We start from the raw sequence: 13,820 nt of genomic DNA, 5'->3' as shown, positions 1-13,820 counted from the left end.
GGTGGTCACCCCGCCAATTACCCAAGATGTCCAACAATTCATCGTGTTCTATCAAGAAGATCATCTCAAAATAAAGTACCGAAACCTCAGGACTTCCCCCCTCTTCAGAAGGGAACCCCACCTGAATCTACACCCAAGAAGCATCCACAATCTTCCTATGCAGAGAAAGCAAGCTCTTCATCCAAGAATTCACAAACTACATCACCCCCGCCTACTGAAGAATCAGCTGTTAGTTGGCACGACCTATTACAATTATTTCAAGATCTCCAGTTACCAAAACTTCTACAAGCAGTGCAGGAAAGATTTAGTGATATTAAATCAGCTCCAGATGTTTTCACAAAGCTAATTATCTTTTGTGAAATTCTTGAGGAACTTCAAGACTGATGGAATAGCAATTAACATACAGGACCAAAACCCTTTTCAGAGCCACTGTACTGGCTAACTTCCATTGGCCCTTCACCAACAGCCAATCACAGGCAGCCCTCTCCTTAAATCAACCAATCTCTTCCTTCCCCAGCTTTTCCTTCACTTTAACAAAACTCTGGATCTTCAATCAAGACTTCAATGAGCCGGCGTCGGTCTCCGGCCATTATCAGTTCTACGTTGTGCATCTACTCACTTCAAAATCTACTTCAAATGCGAGGCAGGGGACTTCCACTAGTCCCGGAACTCAACCACTCAATCAACCCGTCAATTATAACTTGGCAATTATAACTTGGCGGACACATCTAATTTTGCTGAACGAGTGAGTCATCATGCCACCAAAAACTAGCGGAAAGGCTGCAAAGAAGGCTGGTAAAGCCCAAAAGAATATCTCCAAGGGAGATAAGAAGAAGAAGAGGAGGAGGAAGGAGAGCTATGCCATTTACATCTACAAAGTTTTGAAGCAAGTGCATCCTGACACTGGCATATCTAGCAAAGCTATGAGTATCATGAACAGCTTTGTTAATGACATCTTCGAGCGTATTGCTGCTGAAGCTTCTCGTTTGGCCCATTACAATAAGCGGTCAACTATCACCAGCCGGGAAATCCAAACAGCTGTGCGCCTTCTTTTGCCTGGTGAACTTGCCAAGCACGCTGTAAGTGAGGGTACGAAGGCTGTTACCAAGTACACAAGCTCTAAGTAAAAATCTTCTTCAAGATTTTTCATTTCAAACGGTCCTTGTCAGGACCAACACATTATTCGAAAGAGTTAAATCACGAAATTTGCTTCATTCTGTTATGTAGAAACACCTTGAAATCCAATTTCTATATGCTGTTAGTAAAAAAGTAAAGCACATAGCGGAGATGTGTCGTGCTTGTATACGAAAGGCATTTACTCGCCGGAGATCTACACTTAGTCATAATAATTTACTTTTAAAAAGTGGTAATACATTCCGTGTTAAGTATAGTAGTAGGTGCACACGGATCGGAAATCAGGTTATTTTAATGTGCCGTGCAAATAAACAGGCTGTTAGTGTAAGAAATAGTGGGTATAACGCTTAGAATATCGATTAATCGCTATGAAATAATGTTGATAAATTATCTCTTGAAAGTACTATAAAATTAATGTTTCTAGTATTTTCGTACTTGAAGGATAATGAAATTTGAAAAAGAGATGCCAACAGCACCTGGTGTTCCCAGGCGGTCACCCATCCAAGTACTGACCAGGCCCGATGCTGCTTGACTTCGGTGATCGGACGAGAACCGGTATATTCAGCATGGTATGGCCGTTGGCAACTACCTTTTCTTCAATGTCCTGTTAAGGAAGTATGTTTTAAGTAAGAATTGACATTATTAACTATAAAGGCAAGCATATTAACGTCGTTAACATTACTTGGAATATACTAATATTCGAATAAATATTTGAATGTTCGAATGATGAGTGATTCGGATGTTCATAGTGCCACTATGTCCTATCGAGTTTACTATCACGAACCACGTATGAAATTGTATATAAATAAATAAAAATAAATCCTTTATTAAGTATTGATTACAGGAAAAAGGCAAACTTACATTCTTTAATGTACACAATGAAATGTATGAAAGATATTTTTAAGATATGTTTCACTTACCCTTTATAACGCAAGGTAGTTTTCAGTGTAGCATCCTCTTCAGCTGCGAGATAACGTAAGGCAGATGATCATTCAGTCGTGAAGCACTAAAATGTAATATACATTTTAACTATTATCGATAAGAATTATTTACTGCAGGGATGCAAATAAAGTGAGGCAAATTAGTAAATAAAAACCGATACTGTAACTGATAATGTAATTACGTATCTGTATTAGTTGTATATACAGTAATCGCACGATTATCCGCGGAGTTGGATGTTGGCATAATCGCGCATAATCAGCAGTATGAGCAGAAAAGGGAAATGAAATGAAATCTTTAGATTTACGTCGCATACTTATACCGGTTACGCTAAAGGAGACGGTGATGATGAGTACTGAATGAAGAAAGTGGGAGGAAACGGGAGAAACCCGAGAAAACCCATGAGCACGGTCTTTATGCACGACAAAGTTCACACGGCACGAGCTGGGATTGAACCAGGGACCCCAAGCACCGGAGGCCAAAAAAGGGACAAAAAGTCTTTCGTGCAACTTTCGTTTTCGGTAAAAAGTTTACACATAATTTAGAAAGAGTAGTTTTCTGGTCTTTTTATTTCACAAGTTGGTTCATGTCTATATTTTTTACATGCATAAAAAATTTTTCAACTCCCTTGCTTAGTTCCTGTTAAAGACCTCTACCTCTGATTGTATTTTTTGCACATATTCTTATTGTTTTCAGACAACATTTCTAAGAGCGTAATTTATCGTCAGCAAGAAAAGAAAAGGAAAGCCTCGGATAGTGGAATGTGTACTGTATATATATATATATATATATATATATATATATATATATATATATATATATATATATATATATATATATATATATACGTATTAGTATATAGTTTTATTTTATACGTCTCCTATTATTACACAATGTGCAGATATTGTGAAAGCGCAAGTAAATATGTATAACTCCCCGTTCTGCACTTAATAACTTGAAAGAAGTTCGGGGAAGGTAGTGTAACAGAAAGTGCAAACAGAAATGAGGGTTTACAGGCATTTAATATTATTCCGTAGTAGTATGATTTTTTGTAAAATATATATATATATATATATATATATATATATATATATATATATATATATATATATATATATATATATATATATATATAAACATACATATTCAATGATATAGTAAGAGGTTAGCAGCACTGATAGAACTGCAGAAAGTACAAAACCGTTAATAAGAAAGAGAGAGAGATGGTGGCCGCTTTTGTGCTTTTCATTGGCTAATTCCGAATTGCGCGCGAATACGTACGAGATTTCTTTCTTTTTCCTCTTCGCAGCCCAGATGTTGCCAATTAGAAGTTTTTAGTACTACATTTGTATGAAAATGTTGCCTTTAAGAAATGTGGTTTGCATACGGAGAAAAGAGCAAAATGAATATTTATCTTAGTGGGCATGAAAAAAGACGAAACATTTTGCAAGATGGACACACGAACTTCCTTAATGCAGGCGTTCAGTACATTATTGTAAAGAAAAAAACACTAAAAAGAATTACTTCAATATCCCTAGCAACATTCAACAATTCATAGAGAAAAATCTTTATTTTGAGAACAATGGAAAACTATGTAATTGTAGATAACTACTAAATTTAATGATTAAGGAAAACGTTTAGGCCCGGCCCTTCAGAAAGAAAGTGCACAGAATTTTCTCTCATGGAAGCAATTGCAAAATCAACATTTTGTTTGCAGTTATAATTAGAGGATCTATATACAGGGTGTTCGAAAAAGAATGTATCCTCTTGAAAGAAAATATTCTCTGGGCCCCTAATCCTTTATATACCGAAAGGAAGTTTGTATAGCATTTTTTCTTACCTTCGTTAGAAGAATTGAAAGTGACTACTATCGTGACACGGGAGATATTTGATCGATAGTCGAATTACTCCCATGCTCGAATGAACACGTCTCTTGTAAGGAGAGGAAAGGCTTCTGTGATCCGCTATCGCAGCTGTGTCATATCTGCAGAGAATGTTAGGACACAAACGTGATCTTTGAGAGCCTCGTGAAAAGAAGTCGCATAGTATCATGTGTGGAGACATCGGGGCCATCTGAAGAACGCTTCATCATTAGGACCAAGGGCGAGTTACGAAACACTCTGGGATATATTTATTAACATAACTTCTCGTCATTCTGCAAGTGTGGTGGAGCTCCATCCTATTGGAAAAGGAAACCTCGGGAGCCCTCTTCATGTGTAGGTATCGTTCACATCTGAAGCATGTGAAGATAGATTACTGTACTATCGTGTACCTAAAATCATTTTCTACGAATACGAACATGTCTACACTGAAGGCAGTGCAGCTCTTTTTCTCTTTTTTTTTTGGTCATGTATTGTAACGCGGGGCAATGCACACAATAACATGTAATGTTGTGTATCATCATAAAGGGCCAGGGCGATGATTGGATCTTGATGGACGTGGAGAACTGATAGGTGATGTGAGTGGTATTGTGATCTATGGTTGTATGTTTACTGATGAATGCATAAGGAGAGGTGAAGGGGTTGCCTTTTTTTTTATGTCGATCGGCAGGGAAGCGATTGGGAAACTTTTGACTTTGTTTTTCAACCGAATATATTGATTGAATAGGTCGCCGACAATTTTACGGGGCGTCACGTCGTTGCCTTTTTCATGTCGATCGCGAGCGAAGCGAGCGTTTTTTTTTTTTTTTTTTTTTACCGACAATATGTATTGAATCGGTTGCCAACACCTTTAGGGGCGCGTCACGTCCTTCTTTCTGTGCTGATCGCGAGCGAAGCGAGCGCGAAATTTTTGACTTTTTTTTTTTTTTTTTTACCCACAATATTTATTCAATCGGTCGCCAACACTTTTAGGGGTGCGTCACGTCCTCTTTTCTCTGCTGATCGCGAGCGAAGCGAGCGCGAAATTTTGACCTTTTTTTCTCTTTTTAATTCTTTTTTTTTTCTTTAAGAAAAAATATTGATTTCATAGGTCGCCAACATTTTTACGGGATGGAACATCGTTTATTTGTTTTTCCAACCGTCTTTCTGTCTTGAGCCCCCGCCAAGTTAACTTTATGGTGGACAAAAACTATGTGCGGTGGGTTACCGCGGGGTTCTCCCGTTTCCTCCCACTTTCTTCATTCCACCACCATTTCAATCATTTCTCATAATCAGCGCCTCTTTTAGCCTAAGCGGCATAACGTGGGACGTAAAACAAAGATTTCCTTTAGTTGCTTTCTGTCTTGATTACGAGCGCGAAATTTTTTACTTTTTTTTTCTTTCTTTTGATATTATTCATTTAATAGGACGGCAACACCTTTACGGGCCGCCGCGTCGTCGTTTACACTTCTTCAGCCCATATTCTTTCTGCTTGTTCGTTTTCCGGCATCTTGTTATCACCGCCCGCGGGAATGCCTATGTCTTTCATCGCTTTTTGAAGCAAATCTTTAATAAATATGCACTCTCACATTTCTACTAATATGCATACCACAGTGGATAGACTGTAACTAGGAAAGCAGAAGCCTGCATATCATATTATTTAACAGTTGAAAGTGAACTGCCATTTTAAGTTTGATTTTGATCAGATGAGTGCAGTTCAACTCGTCGACAATTGTGAAGATTCTCGAGGTTAGGGACCATCCATTTTGTGCTTTGTAATGAAAATGGCTGCAGCCAAACTTCTCTGATCTGAATGAAACTTGGCATGATGATACATCTTGACCTGCTCTACAAGTTTATTTAGTATTTTCCGTTGCGCAGGCTTTTGCTTCTCCAGGTTCTCCCATGGAACTGAGAAACGTATTCAGTCGAACTTCTGCGGTAAGTCAGTATATCATCCTGAGAAGTTTGATCGAGATAGCAGAGGTTCGACTATTCGTTTTTCAATTCCATGTGATATTACAACACGGTGAACTAAATTTATATAGAAACACTTTGATTTTGTTTTGTTTTTTGCTAGCATTAAACTGAGAAAATGTTATTGAATAGACAGAGAACACCACTCAAAGAAAAGTACATCATAAGAATATATATATGGTTGCTGTGGTTCTCGGTTTAATTTGCTAGTTAAGAAACTTGCTCTAAATAAGTACATCTTACAGGTGAAAAACTAAGCCAGGCGATAGAATTAAATATAAAGTTATACACTTTTATTTTACGTTTACTAGTGTTGGGTTACTACTGTAAAATAAGTCAGTATATATGAAAGATAACTGTATTAGGTACTATTTTCCACCGGCGGTGTATTCTTGCATAGTGTACTTAATGTTTACAAGCGGGGCGCTACTAGTATGGATGCATGACAAGTGCTATTGAAACTCGAAAACTAACTGGTTTCCACTACCCTTGCTTATACGTATACCCGCGTCGCCTTCGCTCCTGTTCACTTTGGACGCACATTCTTGCTATCGCTCAGGCCCCCAGCTTTCTCCTGTTTTGGCTCCCTTAAATAGTATTCGTGCTTTTTATTGGCCACCTGGCAAAGCACTTGTAATGATTTTACACCAGTAACTCTAAAATACATGTGTATTACTTTATTTAATTCTGTCGTCTGCAGAATTTTTTTTTTTTTTCGTACAAATATGCCTTTTCATGCAGAACACTGAATTTTGCCTGTAAATTTTTGAGAATATGCTGTGACGAAACTTGAGCACCGTTCTTCTTTTCTTTCTTATCACGAGTCTTCTTTAGCCTAATGAGCACAATCATCACACGATAACGACTATTCTTTTCATTTAACTTGTAAACAAGTTGAACTAATAATAATAATTGATGTACAAAGGAGAAGTGTCCTACATATTTGAGGTAAAAAATAAAATAAATATACTTCTACTTCATCCGTGTTTACAAAGTTAAATGTTATCGATTTACAAAAAATGGTCACCTATCCACACACTGACCAGGCTCGACACTGCTTGACCATACATATTAAAACATCGGTCCCACTGAATACACAAGTAGTAAGCACATTCACATAAAAATAATTAGGATTACAGTATATAAAATGTGTTAATTAAAATAGCAAATGCCTTACCTTATCACAGGCGATCCAAAGCCACTGCACATCATCTGCTACGCACACTATATTCCTCCAATATTTCACTCACTTCCTATATCACGCAACAGAAAATATTAATAAAATTCACTTAGCAACATTTTCATTTTTAATCAACAATACGTATAACAATTAAGAATAAAATTAATTGTGAGCACATTGTTATAATTAGAATACTGTTTTTATTCGTTTACAAATATGGGATTAATATAGAGCTGGCAGCAACAATATATACAACTCATCCTGTATGTATCGTAAATCCTAACTTGAGAAGACATCTCTGACGCAAACAATGAGACAAGAAATCAAATACTATATCCGACACATTTGGGGTTTATTGAACTTCAATGTTGGAAGATACCACCTTGTCGGTAGTACAAATGTAATATCCTTACAACACGCGGAACTTTTGCCAGGCATATCTAGGAATTTGGGAAGATTAATTGATATCCTTAATGTGCAATGTATGATTATGACGCATTGTTATGTACACGCAGACGGAACCAGGACAATCTATAGATGACATTTGCACTGTGTTTGGACAATTTGTTCGCAGAAAGTAACCGTTTTTGTCTATGAATACTTGAGAACATGGAAGGTATGAGATATACATTTTATGCGCAAATATTATAATACAAATCATTGTTAGTTTGGTGGATGCGTGAAAGAAAGAAAAGGAGTAGATTTTTGCAGACGTCCGGATATAAAGCGAGAACTGAGAATACGCATCTATAACATCTATTTTCTTTGTGTTAATGATATCGATGAACTAAACGGGGAAACTAAAATACAACTGTTTGCAGTATAATTCGAAGTATAGTCAAGTGCAGAGGCGTACTCACGGGGTGTCCACCGGGTGCGGACTCCTCGCAAAAGTTCCTAAGTGAACATACATTTGCAGACTTTCTCATTAAATGTAGTTATTAACAGGGAAAATATTGATGTATCATCAATATAAATCTGATCTTACACTTCATCTGTACTCTGTCTGTATCATGTTTTTGTGAAAAAGTAAGTGGAATATTTATCGTGTTTTCGAATGCAGAATAATAGTATATAGACATAGTGGCTTGTAGTATTGGAACCTTGCCCCCCGAAGCTTGGATCCCTTAGAAGAAAAAAAAAATGCATGCGCGCCTGGTGAAATGGTTAACGAATTCAGTTCACTCGATGAATCGACAGATAGTAATACACATTTCGACAGATCGACAGCATTCGACAGATACAGACATATGAAAGTAGCACAAGAATTAGGCGAAAGTCCGTGCGTTTCCTCAATTCACGTAGGAAACAACAGAAAATATCAACTACCATAAAATAATCCGTATATATATTTAATTTATTTGGAATAAAATAAATATAGAAACAACCTGTTCATACATAACTACGGTAAGTGCGTTAATTGCTAACGTAAGAACAAATATGAAACAAGGCACAAAATAAAAAAGAAAAATAAAGTTAAAGGGAATAAATATTTAGGCTTGATTGTCATTCGTATTAAGAAGCTGGGTAATAAAATGTTAAAATCTACAGAAAATTATGAAATTAAATCAGGATTTGAAATAAAAGTCTATACATTGGAAGTAGGCCAGGGAGTTTGCAAGGCAGATGTGTGCGACACGCGTTACTTTATAGATTCCCTTCATTGAACTATAGTAAGCAGTACGAAGATGGTACTTTGCGTATAATCACAGGAAGGATTGAAGTTAATTACCATGGTAATATAATTATTTATTGATAAGTATTTCCATGTTAAATTATGAAAATTATAAGCACAAGGAGGGTGAAAAAGTAGTGTGACCGACTTAGCAATGACTGAAACATAAAATAGAAAAGCGAATAAAAACAAATGCCTTTTGAGTTATGTGGAATAAAGTTTCTTCTAGCCAGTAAGGAAGAATAGGATCTGGTGCATTCATTGAATACCTGAAAAAAATCGTTTATCAAAATAGAAGGAAACACACTTATCGTTGTGGCAACTACGAACTTCTGTTTACCTCAGCCCGCCTCAGCAAGTGCTTTCTATCCGGTCCGCGCTCCGTAACCAAACTCAACGCTGCCTGCCAGCGAAAATTTCATTCTTCAGTATCGTTGAGTTTATTGCAGAAAGCAATGGCAGATACGGCATCAGCACCTGCAGCCCCGGCACAGGCTTCTCCTAAGAAGTCTGCAAAGCCTAAGAAACCAAAAACAACACCTTCTCATCCAAGAACATCAGAAATGGTGAACAACGCCATCAAGAATTTGAAGGAAAGGGGAGGAAGTTCACTGCAAGCTATTAAGAAATACATCTCTCAGAACTACAAAGTGGATGCCGAGAAGCTTGCTCCATTTATCAAGAAATACTTGAGAAGTGCAGTTGCTTCTGGGTCTTTGGTTCAGACCAAGGGAAAAGGTGCATCTGGATCGTTTAAGCTTAGTGCTTCATCGCTGAAGGAGAAGCCTGAAGGTGGATCTTCAACCAAGGCGAAACGATCAGCATCAAAGGAGAAGAAGCCTGCGAAAAAGCCAGCAGCTAAACGTCCCAAGAAGACTGGTGAAAAGAAAAAGGCTGCTGCTCCCAAACCTAAGAAATCACCATCTAAAGTGAAGAAGGCAAAAACTCCCAAGAAGCCAAAGGCCCCGAAGCCAAAGAAGGCTACAGCAAAACCGAAAAGTGCTAAGAAGGCTGCACCAAAGAAGAAGTAAATGTGTCAGTAAATCATCTGACATTTTAAAACGGCTCTTTTTAGAGCCATCAAATACTTTGAGAAGAGTAAAATTGTGCTTTTCCTATCATTATCACATGTTCATTCATAGCAATGTATAGTATACACGCAAGGGACTTTGAGTTTTCTTTTTAACCGAAGCACTTCTTGATGTAAGTGCTTTATAACAGAGGGGAATTGAGGGTGGGGAAAGAAAGCTTTCACGGGTGTCAAGAATGGTGTACTCGAAAAAAAATGGGGAACACATTACGTAATGTCAATTTGTGATCACTTACTTTTTCCTTGTTCCTATCTTCAAGTAGCGAAACAGTACAGAAAACGCACTTAATGCATTTGTTAGAAAAACTTTTGCAGGCTGACTGGGTTCGATTCTCGGTGGGAGCTCAAATGTTTCGCATTGCACGTTAATAAGTAGGTCCACGTTTGAAACAGCCTTGCTGCTGAAAGGGACACTAAACTAAAATCAACTCTTTTCAAGGCTGGGGTGAAAGAAATGTTCGAACTTATTACAACTCGTGAAAGTGAAGTAGACTGTTTCAATTTAACGTCGTACTATTATGATTTTTATGATAAAGGAGACGGGTGATTACGCCTAATGAATGATGGAAATACTGGTGTAATGAGAAAGTGTTAGGAAAAGGGAACACGCTAATAACCACGGATACCGTCTTATAATTCGTAATATTGCTATAAAGAAAAATAGTAACACCAGCAGAAATGTAGGTGTACAATTGAACTGATGTTAAGTACAAACAGACACTTAAAGAAAGTTTAGTTTAACGTTTGCATTCAACAGCAGCGACCTCTGAGAAAATATTACTTTTGCTACCTTGGAAGAAGTACATATTTCGCCTGCGAGTTCTATGAGATTAATAACGTTGAGAAGGGCAAACAGTGGTTGAATCGAAGTTAACTTATGCAACATATGGCAAAATCGAATCCTTGACCACATAAAACGAAGATAATCAATCGGTAAACATAGGGGAAAACTAAAGAATATACTTGAAAGATAGGATGATATACGAAACGAGAGGAAAACGAAGGTAGATGTATTAACTATGCAACATACGGCGTGAGAATTTAAAAAAAAAAGATAACAAGTATGGACAAGATCCTTGTTAGGATAACAGCATCTCTAAGTAGTGTATTGGTCCTAAAAAGGACCGTTTTTGAACTCAGTGCCAGAACTTCAAACTTAAGCACGTTCCCCACGGATGCGGCGAGCAAGCTGAATGTCCTTAGGCATGATTGTGACTCTCTTTGCGTGAATAGCACACAAGTTGGTGTCTTCGAAAAGCCCTACAAGGTAAGCTTCACTTGCCTCCTGTAAAGCCATGACAGCTGAGCTTTGGAAGCGAAGATCTGTCTTGAAATCTTGTGCAATTTCTCGGACGAGTCGTTGGAAGGGCAGCTTGCGGATGAGCAATTCAGTGCTCTTCTGGTAACGACGAATTTCTCGGAGAGCCACAGTACCAGGCCTGTAACGATGGGGCTTTTTCACTCCACCGGTAGCTGGAGCACTCTTTCTTGCAGCTTTGGTGGCAAGCTGCTTTCGAGGAGCTTTGCCTCCAGTAGATTTCCTAGCTGTCTGCTTGGTACGTGCCATTGCAACTGTCACGACTTGTTTCAAATAATTGCGCGCTGAATGAAGTCAAGTTATATAAAGAGCAAAACCGTTAAATCAAGCTATTTCTCATTGGATAAAGTCAGTCGAAAAGGACAGTTCTCATTGGCTTAGACACGTTTTGTGTTTTTCCTCCGTGCTTTCCCTGCATGATCGAAGGAACAAAACCACGAGTCTTGGGCTGCTTGGGCTTGTATTTCTCGTGTGTGGTGAGCGAAGCAGTAACATATCGAAATGACAGGACGTGGAAAAGGAGGCAAGGGTCTTGGCAAAGGAGGTGCCAAGCGCCACCGTAAAGTTCTTCGTGACAACATCCAGGGTATCACCAAACCCGCTATTAGGCGTCTTGCTCGCCGTGGTGGTGTGAAGCGTATCTCTGGTCTCATTTATGAAGAGACCCGAGGAGTATTGAAAGTATTCCTGGAGAACGTAATCAGAGATGCTGTTACATACACAGAACACGCCAAGAGGAAGACAGTGACAGCTATGGATGTTGTGTATGCCTTGAAGAGGCAAGGAAGAACCCTGTACGGTTTCGGAGGTTAAGTTGGGGTTCCTCCTATTTTGGATATAAAATTGGCATAAACGGCTCTTTTCAGAGCCAACAAATTTATATAAAGGGAAAGATTTACTTTGTGCGATTTTCTGTTAGATTATAAGAATTCGTGTAACTACATTAAAGCCTTTTGATGCACACAAAATTACAGACGTAGAGAGATTAATTTGAGAAAATCATACGTTTTTTTTTACATTATGTACGTTCATGTATACGTATTCATATGTAGCAGTATTAATGCTGGAGAAGGGGTTCTGGTTGGAAATTGGCGATTTGTTGGAAGTAGCGAGCATGAGAGATGCGAAACGCAAGTCGGAATTTCTGTTCTGACAGTAGGATGTACGTATAGAGGCTTATACAACTTCTATACTGTGCTGTGAGGGGCGAATAATGCGTTAGAAACCTGAATCTTGTCCTTTATCTTGTTTACGTGGTCTTGGGTTCGATTTTTTTCTTTTGCGGTAGTGTCTATTGTGATTTACATGTAAATTAATGACACTTCGTAGCGGGTTAGTAAAATAAAGAGTAATACAAATATGAGATGTAGGTTAATGCATTGTATACTTCACATTATTTACTAAAGAAAGGCAGTAGTTACAAGAAACCTAGGCTCGCTCGTTGGGCACAGTAGCAAATGAGTTCTGAGATCAGAGAATAAGAGTAGTTGCGTATTACAAACCATATACATATAACACATATCACACAAATATGAATATCGACCTTGCAAAGAATAAATCGTACTTAAGTGTGCATTTAATGTCATTACTATGTTGCAAAAGAAATTTAGGAAAGTTTTTTGATCCGCTCTGTTCATGATGTCATTGGGGCATAGTAATGAACAATAATAAATGTCGAGAACATATTGAACAGAGTAATTTCAGCCAAGCCAACGCAAGAGAGAAACATGAGTGCTTTAAGAATGTTGGAAATTCCTTTGTCTAGCATGAAGTACATGAGAATATGTGGTATGAGGTTTTCTTCCATTGCTGAGAATCTGGGCTCGACTGTCCTGTCCTCTGGGTAATATGAGCCCGATGTACGCAAATATCAAAAAAATGTAGCTAGCGACAATACAAAAGGTAATGATCTTATAATTAATAATGTAGTGGGAACTAAGCACATCGCTGTTTGGAGTATTCTAAAGATAGTGTGACTTCCTATGGGCTTCAATTACGATCGACGACTACACATACTAATTAATCGAATAGCAGCGAGAATTTCGAATGACACTAAGCAACTATCTCAGACACTTTTGATGAGTCTGTATATCGAAAACAATTCATTTCAATCGTAAATCTCCTCTATAAAGGGGTTTGTGGCCCTCATAAGGGCCGATTTGTATGAGATATAGGTCTTACATTTATGCCTTCTTCTCAGTTTTCTTGGGCAGAAGTACAGCTTGAATGTTGGGCAAAACACCACCCTGAGCGATTGTAACTCCAGACAACAACTTGTTTAATTCCTCGTCGTTACGGATAGCTAACTGCAGATGACGTGGAATAATCCTAGTCTTCTTGTTGTCACGAGCAGCGTTGCCTGCCAACTCAAGAACTTCAGCTGCCAGGTATTCCATGACTGCAGCCAAATACACGGGAGCGCCAGCACCAACTCGTTCGGCATAGTTACCCTTTCGCAAAAGACGATGGATTCTGCCTACTGGGAATTGAAGGCCAGCCCTGCTGGAGCGGGACTTGCTCTTTCCCTTGACTTTTCCACCTTTGCCGCGACCAGACATTGTTCAATATTCTTTCGTAATAAGATGAGAGGAAAAATTGCGGCCTCCCATGAATCAAGTCAGTTTTGTTACTACTTCAAGCGTGCACCC

General features: G+C 38.3%; 1 non-coding gene across 1 annotated transcript; it reads right to left on the bottom strand.

Annotated features, from left to right (window-relative positions):
• Positions 1 to 1,598: 1,598 nt before the first annotated feature.
• Positions 1,599 to 1,717, bottom strand: LOC145678147 (5S ribosomal RNA). Its single transcript, XR_014130259.1, has one exon. It is a non-coding gene; the product is annotated as a 5S ribosomal RNA (ribosomal RNA).
• Between the last annotated feature and the right edge of the window lie 12,103 nt (positions 1,718 to 13,820).

Source organism: Thermobia domestica, unplaced genomic scaffold (assembly GCF_964235325.1).
Source record: "Thermobia domestica unplaced genomic scaffold, izTheDome1.hap1.1 HAP1_SCAFFOLD_1933, whole genome shotgun sequence".
Classification (NCBI taxonomy): Eukaryota; Metazoa; Arthropoda; class Insecta; order Zygentoma; family Lepismatidae; genus Thermobia; species Thermobia domestica.
Note: the sequence above shows the minus strand (reverse complement) of the source record. Positions and strands in the feature narration are given on the sequence as shown.